Source organism: Heloderma suspectum, chromosome 2 (genome assembly GCF_057233095.1).
Source record: "Heloderma suspectum isolate Gila_16-S chromosome 2, 16-S_ref, whole genome shotgun sequence".
Taxonomy (NCBI): domain Eukaryota; kingdom Metazoa; phylum Chordata; class Lepidosauria; order Squamata; family Helodermatidae; genus Heloderma; species Heloderma suspectum.
This window is the reverse complement of record NC_139459.1, coordinates 20597573-20616571: the sequence shown is the minus strand read 5'-3', so window position 1 is coordinate 20616571 and position 18999 is coordinate 20597573. Positions and strand designations below refer to the sequence as shown.

General features: G+C 44.4%; 1 protein-coding gene across 1 annotated transcript in view; it reads right to left on the bottom strand.

The window, feature by feature from the left end:
- Positions 1 to 18999, bottom strand: part of RAB27B (RAB27B, member RAS oncogene family) — a 167187-nt gene that overhangs the window by 89955 nt on the left and 58233 nt on the right. Inside the window, exon 3 of the mRNA XM_084832935.1 lies at positions 6799 to 6882. The gene's annotated coding sequence lies outside the window, so the exon portion shown is untranslated. The remainder of the gene's footprint in view (positions 1 to 6798; positions 6883 to 18999) is intronic.

Genomic DNA, 18999 nt, shown 5'->3' with positions numbered 1-18999 from the left:
AAATGGCGTCTGCTACGCCGGATGCCATTTTGTTCCGCAGCCCGGCAGCAGATGGCTGCGGAATGAAAACGGCGACCCAGACCAGCCGCCACCAGGTAGGTTCCATCCCGGGGGGATTTCAGGGGGTGGCGGGGGGGTAGTCCATTCCGCCACAGACTCCGGGAGGGCGGATTCTAAAGAATCCAGCCTCATTGGAGTCCGTGGTGGATTTTTCCACCATCCCTACTCTTAACCTATATGCATTGCCCAGTACATATACTGTATATCATCTGGAAACTCCTACAATGGCAGTAGAAGTGGTGCTTAGTAATGCTTGTGATTAAGTATTCCCCAGTCTAGACATTCTAGACAGGTCTGTATTTTTCTTTTAAAATAATGTAATATGCAGTTGCAAGAACAGAGAAGAAATAGCTTGCTGTGTCTACAAATTGAGCATTTGACAGTCTCAGCATTGTCAAATTTTAAAATGCCCATGGGGAAAAATATATATGAAAAAATGGAAGGGAAGGGACTGATTCAGCAGAAAGCTTCAAAGGAGAGTGAGGGGGCAGGGAGGGGGGGTAGTGATTTCAGTTGCTTTTAGGGTAACTGAAATGAAAACATTAAGCAAGTTACCAAAATAATTTAGTACAAATACTCATACTGTGCTTTAGTAAATAATCAGTTAATGATTTTCATTCTGCTATATGGTTTATTAACTTAATAAGTCACATTTCAAGCAAAGTAAGAATATTACTGTAGCAAATTGGATTAGAAGTAGGAAGATCTCCCCTGGTACAAGTCATGAGAAATATTATGTTGGATCAACGTTCTACCTAGGCTTTTTAATAGTTTTTCTTGCAGTGTCCGCTACCACTTTTTCCATAGGAAAAGTAAGTGTTTAGCTTTTTGATCAGTAGATCAACCAACTGAAGCTTTCATTGATTAATTGGTGGGGGCAAATTTTAAGTAACTATGGCCACTAGACATTGTTTAGAGGGCCATAGGATTGTTTGGTTTCTGGAAACCAAAGTTGGAGCCAGGGCTCTGATGTCAGTTCCCAGAAACCACGCTCCCCATCCCCTCCCCACCATAGCCAGCGTTGTTCTCTCCATGCCAGCTATGTCTCCGAGCTCCAAAACAGAGCATGGAGAGCGGGGAAAGGGGAAAGGGGGCGGTCCCGGGATGGGGAAGGGAGGAAACTGCAGAAGCTGCTTTACACAGCTTCCTATTGAGTTGCCAGGCCCCTTCCCTCCCTCTCCACAAAGGAAAAATGAAGGCTGGAGCACAGAGAACAGCATCCCCTTTGCACTCCAGCAGCCCTGCATGGGATAGTTGGCACCCTCCAATTTCAGAGGCTGCAACAATCCAGATAGGATTGTGCCCTAAGGCAAAAAGTAATTGGTGGGGCTGAGATGGAAAAGCATTTTAGTGCTGGTGTCTTACCGTAATAGAAAGAAGCTACTGAAAATAGTTTTCCTTCTAGCAATGAGTGGCGGCTTTGGTTTATTAAACTGAAAGTTCTCACATACTTTCTTTCATGTACTCATAATGACATCTACAATGAGTTTTTGGCACCTGCAAGTTTATTTAATTAATTAACTGGCAATGCCATAGATGCTTTACTTGTTACATTGCACAGGAAGGATAATTACATTTTGCCAGTCCAAAGGCACATTTTTGTCACTAACAGGTAACAGTGGTATCAAGAGCCTTTTGTAATTGTTATGAGCATTATAGTATTAGAAGTAACAATTCACTGAGTAAGCAAAAAGAGATTATGGAGAAAAATGAACTGGTGCATAAGAGTGGGTATTAACTCTAGGCCTTTGAGTATGAGTAAGTAGTGGCTACCTCATTCAACATGTCAAGATTAATTCTGGAATTCCCACCCTAGAGTGTCTAGGGGGCCATCTACACAGCACCGCTTTCAACCTTCACTCCGTTGTAACTGCACAGCATTGCAGCTGAGAATTAGCTTCTGCTGTGGTTCACGCATTATTTACTGCGGACTTCTCCAGCGGGAAAATCTGCTGTGCCCCAACACTTAGCCACTGAAGCAAAGTAAACTGTGGCAGTCACACTGCTCTTTTGTTTTACCGTTATAAATGCGCAGCTGCACAAGCACGTGAGGGTGGGGGTGAGACACTTCAGGTTTTAGTGGCTATCTTGTATTGGGGGGGGGGTGTATCTGTCCATTCCTCAATAGATAAAATGTGGGTGATCTGCTCCTTCATTACCATGCCAACTGTTTGGCAGTTCTCCAGCCTGAGACTCTCGCGATGGTTTGCACACGCCAAGATGTGTGCCCATAAGAGGTATATGCTTACCCATCATTCCAAAATGGTGGCTGGAGCAAAGTTGGTCCTGGACTGTCTGCTCCCCCAACACCTCCCTCCCCCCCAGCCCTTGGCCACGGACTCCAAAGTAGCCATTGCAAAGATACAAAGCTGAGAAGGTGTGTGAAGGTGTGGCTGAAGAATGAGCATGCTTCTCCATGCTTTTGTAACTGCACAGCTACAGAAGAAACAGGGAGGAGTGAAGGGGCATCACAGAGTGACACAAGCACTAGGCACGCCATCCACACGCCCACCACAAAATATGAAGTTGGTTCAGGGAAGGGACAGACAGCTCACAACCACAGGAAACCCGCAGCAAACCAAAAACATCACAGCAAAATGCCTCTTTGGAAATCAGCATTTTCCAGGTGAAAACCACGGTTTGGCTGCAAAGTGGCGACTGTGTCATATGTCCCGAAGGACCTCAATTCACAGCAGCCCCAGAGTAAATAGCTTGTGTAGATGAGGCCCAGGTGGTCTTATCCAGATGGAGTACTTTCTCCCTAAGACCTCCTGTGGAAATGTGGGGCAGAAGTTGAGGTTTAATCAAGGTGCACCTAAGAATCTTCATTTTAAACCCCACCCCATGGTTCCCTCCTTTAAATTAGACTGGTTCAGGAGAAGTGAAGGGACTCACCAGCACTGACATTTGCCATATCAGCTTCCAGTGGGCACTACCAGCAATGCGCAAAAAGAAGAAAAGTCCAGAGGTCACGTTCAGGCACGCAGGAGGCTTCTCATCTTTTCAGGCCTCAAAACGCAATTATTCCTTTTATTGACAGATTGATTTATTGCATTTCTATACCGCCCATTAGCTGAAGCTCTCTGGGTGGTTCACAAAACAAAACTTAAAATCATAAAATACAATAACATAGTAAAACTTAATATATTTTGCCATCTGGTTAAAACCAGGCTCTCTGGGGAATCCTTGAAGGATTGGGAGGAATGATGTTTATTGTGCTTTATGTGCTGATGCAACTGTAGTGATTTTACTGCTGCTGTCTGTTTTATTCTCTGTGTATGTGTGTGTTGTTATATTGTATTTTTATTCATACTGTTTATTTTAAAGTTGTTACTCTTATCTGCTTTGGACTCTTGAATACATATTTTTAAAAACAAACAAACAAAGAAATACAAGTAAAGTAATGTAATGTTCACAATTTTACCACACTCCACTGGAATTTTAAACTAGACTCAGTATTTATTGAAATTCTGTATTATTTTTATTTATTTATTGAACAGATTTATATACCGCAAACCATGGGGGTGTCTCCATCAGCAATGTGCTGTGAGTTGGCTGTGTTTGGAGGCTGTTTGGGGCACATGATGTCATGGCCATTTCGCAGCCATCCTGGAGATTTTTGCGGAAAAAACAGTTTTTCTGAGACTACTTTTAGTCCGATTATTTCCCTTAATTCAGCTTGCCTGCACTTCCGTTGCGGTGTGTACCAACCCTCCGCATTTACATTGGCATGATAGCCCTGCCCAGGGGTGTCTTTTTCACCTGGCTGGGACCTCACTAACCCCAGTCAAGGGGTGTTCCCCCAGTGTTTCCCCTCCTTGTGTTTCCCCGATGTTTCCGCCATTTTGCAGCTGGCCATTCAGAGGTTCTGAGTAGGGATGTGCAAACTCACCCCCGTCTGGGTTCTCCGAACTCCTGCCCAGCCCCTGCCCCCGCTCGCTGGTCCACAGACTGCGCTCGAGCCTCTCCCACTCTCATCAAGCAGCCTGCACTCACCCTAGTGGCCTTGTTGAGCTCTGTAGACGTCATTTCTAAAAAAAAAAATGGTGATTGCAAAAATGGGCATGTTTTTGTAAGCGCGAAAATGCACATTTTTGCGAATGCACATATTCTCATGTGTGAAATGCGCATTTTTGCAAAGGCACACATTAGTGTGTGTACGGAAATGTGATTTTTTCATAAAATACACATTTCTGTGCACACACAAATATGCGCATTTGCAAAATATGCATTGTCACGTGTGCGCAAATTTGTGCATTTTTGTGATCGCCATTTTATTTCTCAGAAAATGGAGACCGCAAAGCTCGACAAGGCTGCTGGGGTGAGTGCAGGCCATTCGCCAAGCGCAGGCAGGGGACAGGCAGGGACAGGGGCTTGGCAAGCAGGGCTCAGGGGTGCGGGCAGAAGCAGGTCTGCCAGATACCTGGACTGAATCGGGCGCCCGTGCCATCCCTAGTTCTGAGCTACCTCATGGTATTTACTTCGCCTTGCCTACCGTTGACCTCTGGTGGCCACCCCCCCCCCGAAAGAATAGGTGTGCTTTGTTCAGCAGACTCTACCTTTAAAAAAAAATCCCCTTAAAAGCACAACATCATAATAGCGTATTGCCGCTCCATCGTGAACCTGAAGCAAGTGCTCATAGAATCATAGAATAGTATAGAATCATAGAATAGTAGGGTTGGAAGGGGCCTACAAGGCCATTCAGTCCAACCCCCTGCTCAATGCAGGAATCCAAGTCTGAGCATCCCTGACAGATGGCTGTCCAGCCTCGTCTTGAACGCCTCCAGTGTGGGAGAGCCCACCACCTTCCTAGGTAATTGGTTCCATCGTCGTACTGCTCTAACAGTCAGGAAGTTTCACCAAGCACAGCCTCCTGGGGAGTGGGGAGTGGAGTTATTTACAAGTGGGATATGGGGTAGGTGGACATAGAGTAAAAAAAGGTGAGGAGACCAGTGAGTGAGGCTTGTTTCCCGCCCCTGTCCAGGCTCCCTTCAGCTACTACATTATGAATGCTCCCATAAACTGGAAAGAACGTTACTGTGATAAAGCAATAAAGTGGAGATGGGATTTTACATGATAACTGAGAAACCAGAGAACATCGAAGAACCCCTCATATTACTGCAGTAGTGGGGACACTACTCCACTTTATTGCTTTATGGCAGTAATGATCTTGCCTTCTCTTACCTTGCTATGATGTTGTGCTTTGATGTTCTGTGGTTTGTTATTTAAAGTCCCTTCTCCATCTCGTGATTGCAGTAAAGATCTTGCCTTCTCATTGCAAGCAGGGGGAAGGAGAAAGGGAGAAAGAGGGTGTGTATGTGTGGAAGCAGGAGGCAAAACTACACACATGGGGCAAAATGGGGTGGGGAACAGTAACTCTGCAGCAGATTGCTAGGATGCAGCAAAATTGGGATGTGGTGGTGAGCCCACTTCCAAAAATGGGGGAAGTGATTTTACATAACAGAGAAACTACAGAACATCAAAGACGCACAACGTGGCAATAGCGATGTAAGAGAGCAACAAAGACGCAAAAAAGCGTTATAGAGTGAGTTACTAGAGTTAACCTTTAACCCTTTCACTGCAGGGGAGCAAGATTTATTTCTTACTTCTGAGTGAACATGCACAGAAGGGGGAAAATGTTAAAAATTGAAAGCAGGCTACCTAAAGTGATTGAGTGTTCCCACTAATGCAATAATATGAGGGATCACTGCTGTGAATTTAGTCCTGTCACTATTCTGGTTTTAGAGGGAAAATGAAATTTAAAAAATTGGGTGGGGAGGGTCAGATGTAGGCTGGGGGGGTGGGGGCACATTGGTGAGAGAAAGCGGAAGGAGCGGAACAAGGTGGGAGTGGGAGGGTGAGAACAGGCTCCCTAAAAGATGACATGGATGAGACTCCACCCAGTAGCCACCCAAACAATTCCCAGTAAACTGTGTGTGATCTGCTGAGAGCCACAAGTTGGCTTTGGGATAATCCAGGTTTTCGATCCCCGTGTGTACCCACCCAGATGGAGCAGATTCAACTCCAGTAAAAACCACAACAAAGTGGACAGCGAACTAAACCCATCGCCGTGGAGATTCCCCTCTAATTACATGTTGAAACACCCTTTCTGCTTCCTCATTTTGCTTAATATGGGGTTTTGTTTTTGTATGTAGAAAACCCTTTCTGGTGAGTTCAATGATCATTAAAGTATCTGTCAGGGTTTTTTTTTTTTTTTGCTTTCCTTTAGTTCTTTTGTTTGCTTCTACTCAGATTGATATATTTAGTATTATTTTGTATGCTTTAACTTTTACTAAAAGTCATGTATTGTGTTTTTTTTAAGTATAGTAAAATCTTAGAAACCAAAAAGGTATCTCAATAGATATCTGGGGGTTGGGAAGTGAGGTTCCAGAGCCCTGAGTATAACTAGCAAAGCAGAATCATACAAAATCAGCAAAATCATGTATATTGGCTTAATTTGCACAGGGTGTTGAATTTAGCTTTTCTTGGTGCAGAATTTGGACGATTTTACATAAGAAACTGCCTTATACCCAGATTATTTGTCCATCTAACTCAGTGTAGTCTAATGCTACTGATCGATGCCAGGGATTGAAACTAGGATATTCTGCATGCAAAGCACATGTTCCACCACTGAGTTATGAGCTCTTCCTAAAAGTTCTTTACGTTGTTAAAGAACTTTATCATTAATATAGACATAGCCCTGAACATGAGCCTTAATAAAAATGGAATCACTCTTACCTGCTTCGTTACTGGGAATCCTTCAAAGCAGGAAAGCAAGGAAAAATGAAATCCTTTTTCCCATCACAGCTTTTTCATAAGACTCTGTGGATGTTGGATGGAAAAAAGGGCAACATTAACAACCAAGTCAGCTTTGTCTTCCAAGGACAGCACATCATACAGTATGTTGATAGATGTTAATATAAAGCCCTGTGCAGATCATATGAATAGAGAAATTGTTTAGCAATCATTTGTGTGAAAAGACATACCCAATAATGCTAAAAGTTCACTCATGGCCTGTAATTAGACGTTTAGTATGTGTTGCACATGAAAGTAGATACAGTCATCTAACTTGTTATAAAATACTTAAGAGAAAGGGCAGGAAATGTTCATTGCCGTTTCTCAGGCCATTTTTATAAAACGTTGGTGTCAATTTTAATTGCTATCTGAGCACTTGAGTTTTTTTCCCACTCAAACTGCATGTGCTTATTATCATCTACCTTGCAGGGTACGGAACTTGGTATCTTAACTTAAACAACAGTTTATAGAATCATAGAACAGTAGGGTTGGAAAGGGCCTACAAGACCGTTGAGTCCAACCCCGTGCTCAGTGCAGGAATCGAAGTCAAAGTATCCCTGACAGAGATGCTTGATTCAGGTTTATTCTGTCTGGGGTTAGTGTGGGAAACAACAGGCAGATAGACCAGTTTGATCTGGGGATATCTCCACTTTTGGCCAAACCATATGGGATGTGGGAGAGTATCTGAATCCCCCCTCTATTAGCCCCCACAGCAGGGGGGGCAGATTAAACCCCTCTTTCACCAGTGTTACTGGCCCAATTAAAATCTGAGCCCCCAGAGGCTTCTCTAAGGTTAAAAAAAAGTAGGGGAGAGATTCAGTCACAGATCCCCTGTTTCTCACATAATCTGCCCTGTAGCAGCCATTTTGTGAGAGCACCCACAACACTCTCCCAAAATTCCAAATATTCCCAGTGACCCCAAAAAGTTGGAGACCCCTGTCCTAGGCCATAAATAGTTATTAAACAGCTCTTCCCTATGGCTTATTTTTATTTTGAGACATATGAGGAGCCTTAAAAACCTGTTACTGTGGGCTGCGAAAAAATTGTTATTTAAAAAGAAATAAATAGTCCCTGGCAGAAGACTGCAACGATCTCCAGCTTAGACTGAGTGCTTTATTTCAGTGCATACAAACCTGGGAGTTCCACATGGTAAAAGGTTAAAGTAAACGCTGTTACAGGAATAAACTCCCTGGAGTTCCTTGGAAGGAGGGTAGGATGCAAATGTGATGAATAAATAAGAGGAGATGAAACCTTTATAGGTCAAGAGAAAAGCCAGCGGTCCGTCATTGGAGTTGACTGGCTGAACTGTTTCTTTCATTCATCTTCAGGGACCAAGTTACCCATCTTGAGTGAGCCTTATAAAACTGTGGCCATACAGAGAAAGCTTTAGTGGTACATGTGTTGATATCAAAGTGCTACACTCATATTTTAAGTTGGGAAAGCAGAACATATAAAAAAGCCCAGAAATCCTACTACTTGCTTCTTGCTAAGTCTTCATCAAAAGCCTGGTTTGGGGCTTATCTGAAACTGCAGGTACACCTCTACAGTTCTAGGCTTTGAGATCTTTTCTATAGGCGGAGTAAAAGCACCTGCTCTTTCCATTTCCAGTGAAAGGTTCTTAAACAGCAGGGCCGGGAAGACATCTGCCTGCAACCTTGGAACCCTCCTGCCAGAACAGAAAATACTGAACTAGACTGACCAATGACTTAATAAAAAGTTGAGTATAGAGTACTATGTCAAAGTTTCAGCTGCCATGATAGTTTTGTTGTCCTCACATGTCCTGCACCCACAATTGCCTGTCCCCTGCCAGCACCCTTTCCTGGGGAGCTCACGCTGGAGCGGGTTTGGCTGCTGACAGCCGTCTGGAGTTCTGAGCTTCTTCAAAGGGGCAAGGAACTAATTCCACCTTGTTATCTTACAAAAACGATCAGTGATTCAGCAACATAATTTATATGCAGGAGAAAGCATTAAAAAAACTATGCAATATCTATGATACACTGCTTCCAACTGCGAATGATGTTAATACTTTTAGAACAAGATGTAGACAAACTGCAGCATGTCTTGGAGGGGGTAAAACTCATGCATGTCCCGACTCTGTTGATTAGGGAGCTGAACAGAACCTCAGACACTGTCAAACAGAAAAGGGCATGGCATTAAAGAATGCATGTTAGATTTTGCAGGGTTGGGTTTGTGTGCCTATTGCTGGCAGCTAATTACCTCTGCATGGGTAATAATATTGTTTGTACCAAACAAAAATGTGTTTTGAGCACTTTAAGACAGAAGAAGTATATAATCACAAAGGATTATTTGTGACACATTTGGAGAAAGATAAGCAGCCCCCAAGAAAGGAAAATCCTTTCTGTTGGGCACAATAAATGTTTTTTCAGGCACCTGAGAATATTTTCTCCTCTATTTGGGGCCATATAAATGCCTTCTCATCTTGCTGTTTGTTTAATGATATAATTTGGCCAACCATGTTTTCTTCCAATAGATTTAGAGTTTGGAGCTTCAGTTTAAAGCTTATGACTACTCTTGCCAATATTTCCAGAAACATGTTGAATGCCTTCTCACAAGAATCTGTACTTTCTGAAATTTTCTTAGCTTTCATTGTACCAAATGAACAAATAAGATATCTTACACAACAGCAGATCATATGATAAAACTGGACTGTACCGCTTAAGACTGCAAGCAATGGGGAGAATTGCATATAAACAACAACACAAAAATGTCAGGGAAAAGGACTGTAGCCTCGCCGATATGCAGGGCTGTTTTCTTTTTCTTAGGGAGCATTCAAGCATGCACCTGCAATCCAGGGACTACAGTCCAGGAACAATTTAATCGGTTGTTTGTATACACCAGGCCTCAATAAAATGTACTAGTTTTGATGACTTACTTTATAAGGGAGTCTGGATACAATGTTCTCATTTCTTTTATGTGCAGTTGTAGTCCAGTTACTGTCAGATTCCCACATTTTTCTCAGATATGGTAAACATTTTAGAGAACAATCAAAACTTTGGTAAATTTTAAGTCCTGCTGTGTGAATTGGGTGAGTGTCCAACAGAAATGTGTGAACATGGCATCTTTAAGTAATGTTGAGTAATGGCAGCCAAAGTGGTAAGCTTTAACAAAGGAGGTGCACATTATGTTTACACTGGCAACCAGTACCATCAGTGGCAATATTGGTACGTTATTTGGTGGACATATCTGCCATATGTACACTAGGCTTTTGCAGAGAAAACTGTAAAGTGCGATGTGAAAACAGATGTCTCTGAAGACATGGAGACATGAGGTGGACTAGTGCTGAAGATCTGTGATTGGCCCCTACTCCCAGGCATATATTCATCACATTACAGACACTTATCTTCTCTTCACACTTTACACCAGGAGCGGGCACATTTTTTTGGCCCTGAAGCTGCAGGTGGAAGGTAGAGGGGCTGCATGCACGGACACGCAGACATGACTCGAACACACTATCCCACCATAGCAAACATCACCAGTGTACATGTAGGTATCTTTCCACTACATAAATGTGAATTGCTCCTTTAGTAGGTCCAGTTGGAGAGTATATTAAAGGTGAGATAAATTTCTGACATTTGGCATCAGACAAGATAAAATTAACTGGAAGAAATAACAATCCTTTCAATCTAGGGAGTCAGAATGATTTGCTGTGTCTTTCACATTTCCCTTTTTGGAAATGGTATTGGCAATTATAGAAATATTTCTGACAAATGTTTTATTAAAATATCCTGAAATATAACAGCCATCTCTGCTTTGCGTTATACAACAGCAATTCCTTGCTATTCTACAGAACTGTCCAACTCAAGGTATGAAAATGATTGGGATGATGCAGTGCTCCTGTAAGTGCAGGAAAATCTCTCTACTCATTTCATACAGAAATGTGTTCAGGAAGGGGGATATTGCCTCTAGACATGCAAAATGTCTCTGGTAGAACTGAGTTGAAATTTCCCTGCTCCCGCTTCTCTAGTGAAAACAAGACTGAAACGTTTTTCAGAAGGCAGGGCTTTAAAGTATATTCACACCTTGACAGGGTTTTGTAAATAAAGGGGTAATATTTTATTTCTTCAGTGTTTCTGGACAGTAGAGCAGATAAGAATATGATAGAGATAGATGGATCATTGTTTGCACTGACCTATAGTTAAATGACAGCCTAAGCATATAATAAACAATCCAGATGACAAAAATATATAATAAGCGCAGACACAAAACTGCAGCACCAAGCTTTAAAAAATACAGTTCAAAAATAGTATAAACAAACATGTTTTCAATTGATGAAGCAAGATGTACAATGTGGTGGTGGTGGGAGAAATAAATATTTTTGGAAAGGAGATCCACAAAGAGGGGGCAGCTACAGAAAAGGCCCTGCCCTATGCCTCAGCAATAGAAAAAGAGGGGGCATGGAGCAAGGCCCCTCACCAGCTGATCTTAATACCCAGGGAGATAACATACAGGTGAAGGCACTCCCACAGTTATGCAAGACCAGGACCATTTAAAATCAGAATCCTAAAGGTAAGACCAACACATGGAATTGGGCTCAGAATATAAAAACAAGAACACATATTGCCATGGCCTCCTGTTCTGGCCTGATGAAAACTTAACATCACGGCTTCAGATGAAGTTTGCATTGTTACATCCATCACTAGTGGTAGAAAAGTAGGTAACAAACAAATGCCCCAAGAAAAGGGGGCAAGAGGGGACAAGCTACTTATGTCCAGTTCAGTTATGTCCTACTTCAGCCCATAGCATCAGTTCACACTTCACTTTTGGGCAGTCCAATAAGCAAAGTGGTATCTGTTTCATAAGAACGCTAGAATTCTGTCTATGCTGATGGTCTGCCAAATGCAAGTTGAAAGCCAGTGCCAGGGAAGGGGAGGAATGGCAGTGGAGGGCGATGGTGGTGGGGAGACCCTCGTCTGTATCAGCCAGTCTCTGACTCAGTTTGTCAGTTCTACCAGTTTCACCAAATTACACTCCTGACCCATTAGGTTCCATATGTTCCACCCCTCTCCTGCTAGGTTTCACCATGCAAGCCTAGCTGGGCCAGGCCAAAGCTTCATCTGGTCCAGTACAACATCTGTGACAGTGGCCACCCAGATTTTCCAACGAATGATGCATGCTGTCAGGTGTTTTGGTCTGGGACCTAGATCCTCTCACGGGGACTCTGAAGCAACTCTCTTACAACAGCTGTGTAGTAGCAAGGGCAACTGTACATCATTGCTGGGCATTGACTGAGTCCTTTCAGAAGAGCAGTGGAGAATGCTGGGAATTGCGAAGCACCTTGGAGAGTTCCTTTAGAGTTCTGACTCGTTCTGACTGAAAACCGGGAGCAGACTCACCACCCCACTGCCTTCGGAGCCACCAGCCTCCACTAGAAGAAGATATGTCCTTCCCCCTGGCTCCTGCAACTTGTCTCTGCAGCCGTGCTTTTGATTGGGCTCAGCCTGGCCCTGGTGGGTCCCCAATCTCTTTCCACCACAGGTGGTGTGTCTCGAAGAGGTTATCTATCGTTCCTCCTCTCTGGTTCTTCTCTCTCTTCTGTCCCCTGGTTTCTTGAGCCCCAAGGGCTGCATTGGTCTGTATCCCCAATATTGATGGATCTGTGGCTCTTCCAACCTAGATCTGTTTCTATTTAACCAGGTTAGTCACTCAGAGGTCCCGCAACCAGGCAGTCCCCAGCACAAGGTACGACCATGATGGGACAAATGACAGGAGATGGGTCAGCATCTGGAGGTAAGAACTCTGCTTCCTCTGAACACAGAGCTTTTGTACCTAATAGTCACTGGCGGACCTCCATGGATTACAAGTTCATGGCCATTGCTATTTACAAGATGCTGGGGGAATGGATTCCATATGAGTCATGTAAAGAAGCACTTGGTTTGTCTGCCCTGAACTACTTGGAGTGGACAACTCAAAGTGAAAGTGTCTCGAGAAAGCTTAATAATTTCCATCTATACACTCTCCACTTTCTGCAGCATTCCTGATTTTCTAACCTTCAGAGATATCTGCTCTTTCTCTAGAAACCAATTAAGCTACTTCGGGTTCCACATGGCCTCAGTAAAACTGAAATAGCTGTCAACAGCCCAGCCTACAACCAGAGAGTTGATATCAATCATCATGAGAGGTCTGTCACTAAATATAACAGCAGGTCAAACAAGTAAGTGGCAGAGCAGGCTGAATAAAACACTGCTCCCCTCCTGAATGCCAAAAGCTTCAGATGGATATAAAACCAGAAGACCTGTGTACACTCTACGGCTTAATTAAAGACAAACATTTATCTGAGAAAACATCAATGACCTGTCTACATATCTGTCTGAACACTGCATGTAAAAAAATATGGTGGCATAAAACATATACATGTTACAAATGATATATGGTAGAATCTGTTGTTATCAAAAAGTCAAGGATTAGCTTGGATGGTCCAGGAATTGATTTTTTTAGGTTGGCATCCAGGAAAGCCTCTATGCTGGACTAAAGCAATATGTATACAACATTGTGGCTTACAAGCTCATCCTTGCCTCCCAATTCTCTGCTCCCTATCATCGATACATTAAGGACTTATCAATTGCTCAATATGTGCCACAATGTTATCCCATAATTCAGTGGTTTGCCCCTCTTGAACTGAACAGGGTGGCCTAAAAAGACAACCATCAGTATTCAATAGCTGCACATTACAAAGGGATATCAGTACTGGTGAGCAAGCTGGCTTTCTTTCAAGGAAGCTGTCCACCATGACTAATATTCTTGCTGAGGAAGTCCTGATAAGCTTCCTAGGAAACCCAGGCCTTAAACAGCCAAAATGGGCATGAATCTAAACAACATGCCTTCCATGGGGAAACAAGTATGAAGTAATCCAAACAATGGTGACAAGAAATTTCTTCTGACATGCCTAGCCCAGAGGCTAGCAATCATTAGCAAGTCAGACCAGATCAGAGCGACTTTACCAAAAATAATAATAATAATAATAATAATAATAATAATAAAAGGAGCAAAACCATCACAACAACCTATAGATGCTTCACATGCCAGTGATCTTCCCTGTCACAACATGGAGGGATCTTCTTGACAATGGAATGAGAAGCATGATGGAGTATTATTGACTTTAGTCCGTCAGGGATACACGAAGCAAGATAAGCCGAGTGTACTGCACCTTTAAAATCCAACTTTCAGGAGTCACACAGCACTTGAAAGGAACGTACTTCCAGGTGAGGTGGGGGGAGTAGAACTGAATGTCATCGAAATGGCAGGGGCTGCTCAAACAATGAGAGAGGCTTGTTTCCCAGCCCATGTCCAGGCTACCTCCAGCTACTACATTATTATGAATGGACAGCAGTTAATTTTTCCCCATGTGTGCAGATTTCCATGAAGAAGCCAAAATCCCCAGTTCTTGAGTGCAGCATCTGAAGGCTCCTTCTTTGAGCACCCCCCCCATTTTGCCACATTCCAGCAATCTGCCATGGAGTTACTGCTCCCACCCCATTTTTCCCCATGTGCACACTTTTGCCTTGAGGAGCCAAAATCCCCGGTTCTCGAGTGAAGCGTCTGAAGGATCTCCCTAAGAGCATCCCACCCCACCCCCATTTCGCTGGTGGATGTCTCCAGAAGGAGGGCTTGCGAAGATAGAGTAATGCAGACAGTCCCTAGGGGTGGGGAGGGTGTGAGATTCTATCATGTAACCCCTACCAATTACATCTAACACCCAAGTGTCTGATGTTATTGCCTTCCAAGTTGGCAGGAAACGTGCCAGGATGAACCCAAAGACAGGTTGACTAGGGAGGTTGGGGATGACAAATGCTGGGAAGTCAAAGTTGACGCTTTGAGGATGGCTCAGGCCTGCCACAACCCTGACAGAACTTTGAAGATGGAACTGTCAGCTTTTGCTGGTGTTGGGAAAGCTGGTAGCATTGGTACCAATGAAATTGTTATTTGGGCCCATATGGTTGAGGCTGCAACCACTTGCAACCCTTGTACTGATGCTGCATGGGTTGAGGGCCCAAGCCCATGTTACAGGAGGTAGTCTTTGCTTTCTGAACAGAGTCCATTTGCTTGTCCGTCTTGGCATCAAAGAGTGCTTCATCGTCAGAGGGCAGATCTTCCATTTGGGACCGGGCTTCCGGAGTCAAGCCCACAGACCTCAGCTAGGCGCACCTGAGAGTGACGGCGCCAACCATCAACTTGGTGCTACAGTCCGCCTTGTGCCGAGAACTATTTATTTGTTGTCTCGACAGCTTGACAGCCTCCACATGGAAGACCCTGATGAGATCCTTTTGGTCTTCTGGGAGATAGGCACAAAGGGAATCCATCTTCTCCCACAGGAATAGCTGGTATCTGGTCATCAAGGCCTGGTAATTGGCCTTACGGTGTCTGAGGGCAGCCGAGGAATACATCCTCCAACCTAAAAGATCCAATCTTCTCCCCTCCTTGTCAACCAGCAACACATGAAGCTTTTGCGACCTTCCCTGTGCCGACTCTACAATGATGGAGTTGAGACGCGGGTGTAAATACAGGAATGTTGTGTCTTTTTCCTGAACCCGATAAAGGGACTCAAGGCATTTAGACAATGGGGCCATGGAGGATAGAGCCTTCCAGGACTGTTGAATGGTCTGAAGGAGGGTTGGGAGGAAGGGAACCAACACCAGCTTTGACGACTCAGTATAGACTGCATCAAAGACAGTATCCTGTATATGCTCCTTTGGCTGCTGTACTTCAATGCCCAAAGAATGGGCCATCCTGCTGACTTACTCAGCGAAGTCGAACATGTCCTCCAAAGGGGACACTCCCTCCTGGAACCCCACTATGTCATCTGGAGATGGGATGGAAGGTGGGACGGATGAGTATGAGGAAGAGTCTGACTGGCAGTCATCAGCTGAGTCATGGTGCAAGTCTGTTTGCAGCATGGCAGCCACAGGTGGGATCGGCTATTGCACTGACATCGGAGTCGAGTGAACCCGTTTAGGGGCCTCTAACTGGCTCTGCAGCAGGGAAGAGGAACGAGGTGGCACGGGTGGAGGCACAAGAAACATATCTCTAGCAAGAGGATGAAAAACAGTTGCTGATACCTGTGGCTGATACCGAGGTGAGGCTGCCCCCAGATATCTGGAGTGATCAAAGCACTCTCGGTCCTGAAAAGTACGGTAGTCCTCAAAATTGTAAGGCCTCTGTGGAGGGCAAGACCATTCTGAACTCCTCTCCCAGTCATAATGAGGAGATCTTGACCTCTCCCTATAGTGGGACTCGAAACAGCGATCACCACAGGGAAAACGAAGCAGCCCAGGATGAAATTTCTACTCTCGGTCCTGAGGAGGAGATGAGAGACGACGACTTGAGGCTTCCTGCCTTATTGGTGACTGACGATCTCCAGATGGAGAAAAGTCTCGGTCCCAAGTAGGGATGTCAGAGAATTCCGCCACGGATCTCAGGGAGGCCGAATGGCAGCGCATTCGGCCCCCCGAAATTGGTGGCGGAATGGTCTGCCCCCCCGCCCCCCCCTGGAAGAGACTTACCTGGGGCGGATCTTCCTGGCAGCAGCGGCTCCGGCGGCGGTGCGGCGGCGGCCGGTCTTCTGACCGGCTGCCACCGCTGCCCTTTCCAGTTAAAAAAAAAAAAGTGATAGGACGCTACGCTATTTGCGTTCCCCTTATTTTCGCCGTCTTAGTCTACGTAAATCTTGACGTAGACTAAGACGTGCTAAAATAAGAAATGCAAATGGCGGCGGCCATGGCCGCCGCCATTTGCGTACGTGCGTTGTTGTTGTTGTTTTTTTAAGTCAGCCGTGATAGGCTACGTAAACATTTACATAGCCTATCACGGCTGACTGCAGGGACGCAAACGGCCGCAGCTACAGCCGCTGCCATTTGCGTCTCTGCTAGCCAGCGGCCGGATGTCCGGCTGCTGGCGGAGCCGGCCAGTGGCTCTGCAGAATCCCTGTGGAGCACAGCCGGCCGGCCAGGATTCCGGGGGGGAGGAACGGAGCGCCCCCCCGTCCAGGATTCCAGGGGGAGGGACGGAGCGCCTCCCCCCCCACCATCAGTATAATCCGCGAAAGGTAAGTGCCTTTCGTACATCCCTAGTCCCAAGAGACTGGTGGTGGAGGGGAAAATCCAAGATTTCACATTCAGACACCGTAGACGCTGACTCAGTGATGGGAGTGGTCCATACCAGCGACAGTACACAAATTGGTGAATCCAGCAAGGGAGGAGATGCCAGAATCTTCAGCTTTTTTCAGCTGGAAGCTTTTTTCCAGCAACCTTCTTTTTCTTCTGCTTTTTAAGGCCATTCGATCCTGATTTTGGAATCTTTGCCTTTTTAGTGATCTTTCTCGTGACTGGGAGTGCTAAGGAGAATCCCAGAGTCAGAGGATCAGCCCGTTCGACAGAAGTTGCTGGGCGAGGGGACATCGGCTTGGAGGAAGACATAGTCGCCCCTGCTTTGTCCTTTGCAGAAGACGCTGCAGCATTCTTTGGATCCATAGCCAGTAACACTCTTCTCCACAGTTCTGCCTTGAACCTGTCCAATCTGTTTTTCTGTGCCTGTTTAGTAAACGACCGGCACAAGGAACAAGTGTTGGGTAAATGGCCTTCACCCAAACAAAAAAGGCAGAGGGAATGAGGGTCAGTGGGAGGCAACTTACTCCCACACTTGACACACTTTTGAAAAGCTGCCTTTGAGGCATTAGTGACACTGCAGCCGTGGTAAGTGAAAAAATGGACGAACAACAAAGGAATTTTTATTTTTTATTTTTGGTGGAAGATGACAAAGCCAGGGGAGAACAAATAAGAATAACAAACAAGTCCTCAGCAGCAGCAAAAAAATGCTGGCAATTCTCTTTCTGCACAGAGGAAGCTCCGAACAAGACTATCCACTAGGCGGTTGAAAGAGAACTGAGGGAACGGGCTGGAACCTGCTGGGACATGCGGAGTGGACAGTGGGGGAGGGTTCCTGCCAAAAACGTTCCTCAGCTATAGAAGGTTCCCGAATGAGGCTCAGTGCAGGTGCTGAGCCCGTGTATGTGATACACAGAGACCACAAAGAAGAACTTCTGATTATGTTCAAGGAAACTCAGAATATTATTTGAAAATCATTGGCTTAGGGAAAGGCAAGGCAAACTAAAAACTATAGGGAAACAATACTTTTCCAGCCCAACACAGACATTTATCTTAATGTCCTGGAGGGCCCAGACATTTGCTAAATTAGCAAGTGGAATAATAAATGAGTGCTATTTACAAATGCTGGGATGACTAAAGGGTCTAACAACAGTGGAACTGAGAACATGAAGCTAAGTTCTTATCCAGTGATGCCTGAAGGGCTGAGGTAACACAGGGGAGACAGAAATTCAGAAACAGCAGAAGAAAAATAAGTTATATTGTTTGAATAATAAAGCACAGTTATTTCTGATAAAGCCTCAAGTATTATCATTCTGCCTGAATGGTTAAATACACCAGGGGAACACAGTAAGATCTGAATACTGACCGAGGGATAAAAATAATGGGAATTCTATTGCATTTTCTGCCCCAGTAAAAAGGATGTTCAGGAAGCCCCTGCAACCTCCTGATAGTGTGTGTTGTTGCAGACAAAAGTCTTGTGTGCCAAACTATCACAAGATCATACATTACTGTGAAGGCCCCTTCCTCCGTGCTCACATGATTAGGAGGGAAAGCAAATTCACAAGCAAGCTGGCACAGGCTCATGAGTAAAATCAAGGGGTCTAGAACAAGCTGTGCTGTTTATAATTGGAAGTAACAAGGTCAGATAAAATCTGTGGTATGTGAAGAGTTTAAGCTGTAATTGAAATGTGCAGATATGCTCATGGGAGTCTCTCCATTGAGATTTGTTCATAAAAATGGCTTGATTTAATAATTTTCTTTCCAGCACACATAAATACACCCACACACACTTTAGACATAAAAGAGTATGTGTTAACATTTTTTACAGCTGTCCACCAATAAAATAATTTTTAGCTGATTAATCATTTGCTTTTAATTCATTGCTTAATTAATTCATTGCTTAATTAAAATCTATTTAAATTTATTTTCATGTTATGAATAAAAGTGTTTGCGGTTTCTTTGAGATCCTGAAGGAAGCCGCCTTGAGTGCCATTTTTGGTAGAAAGGCAGGAGAGAAATCAAATAA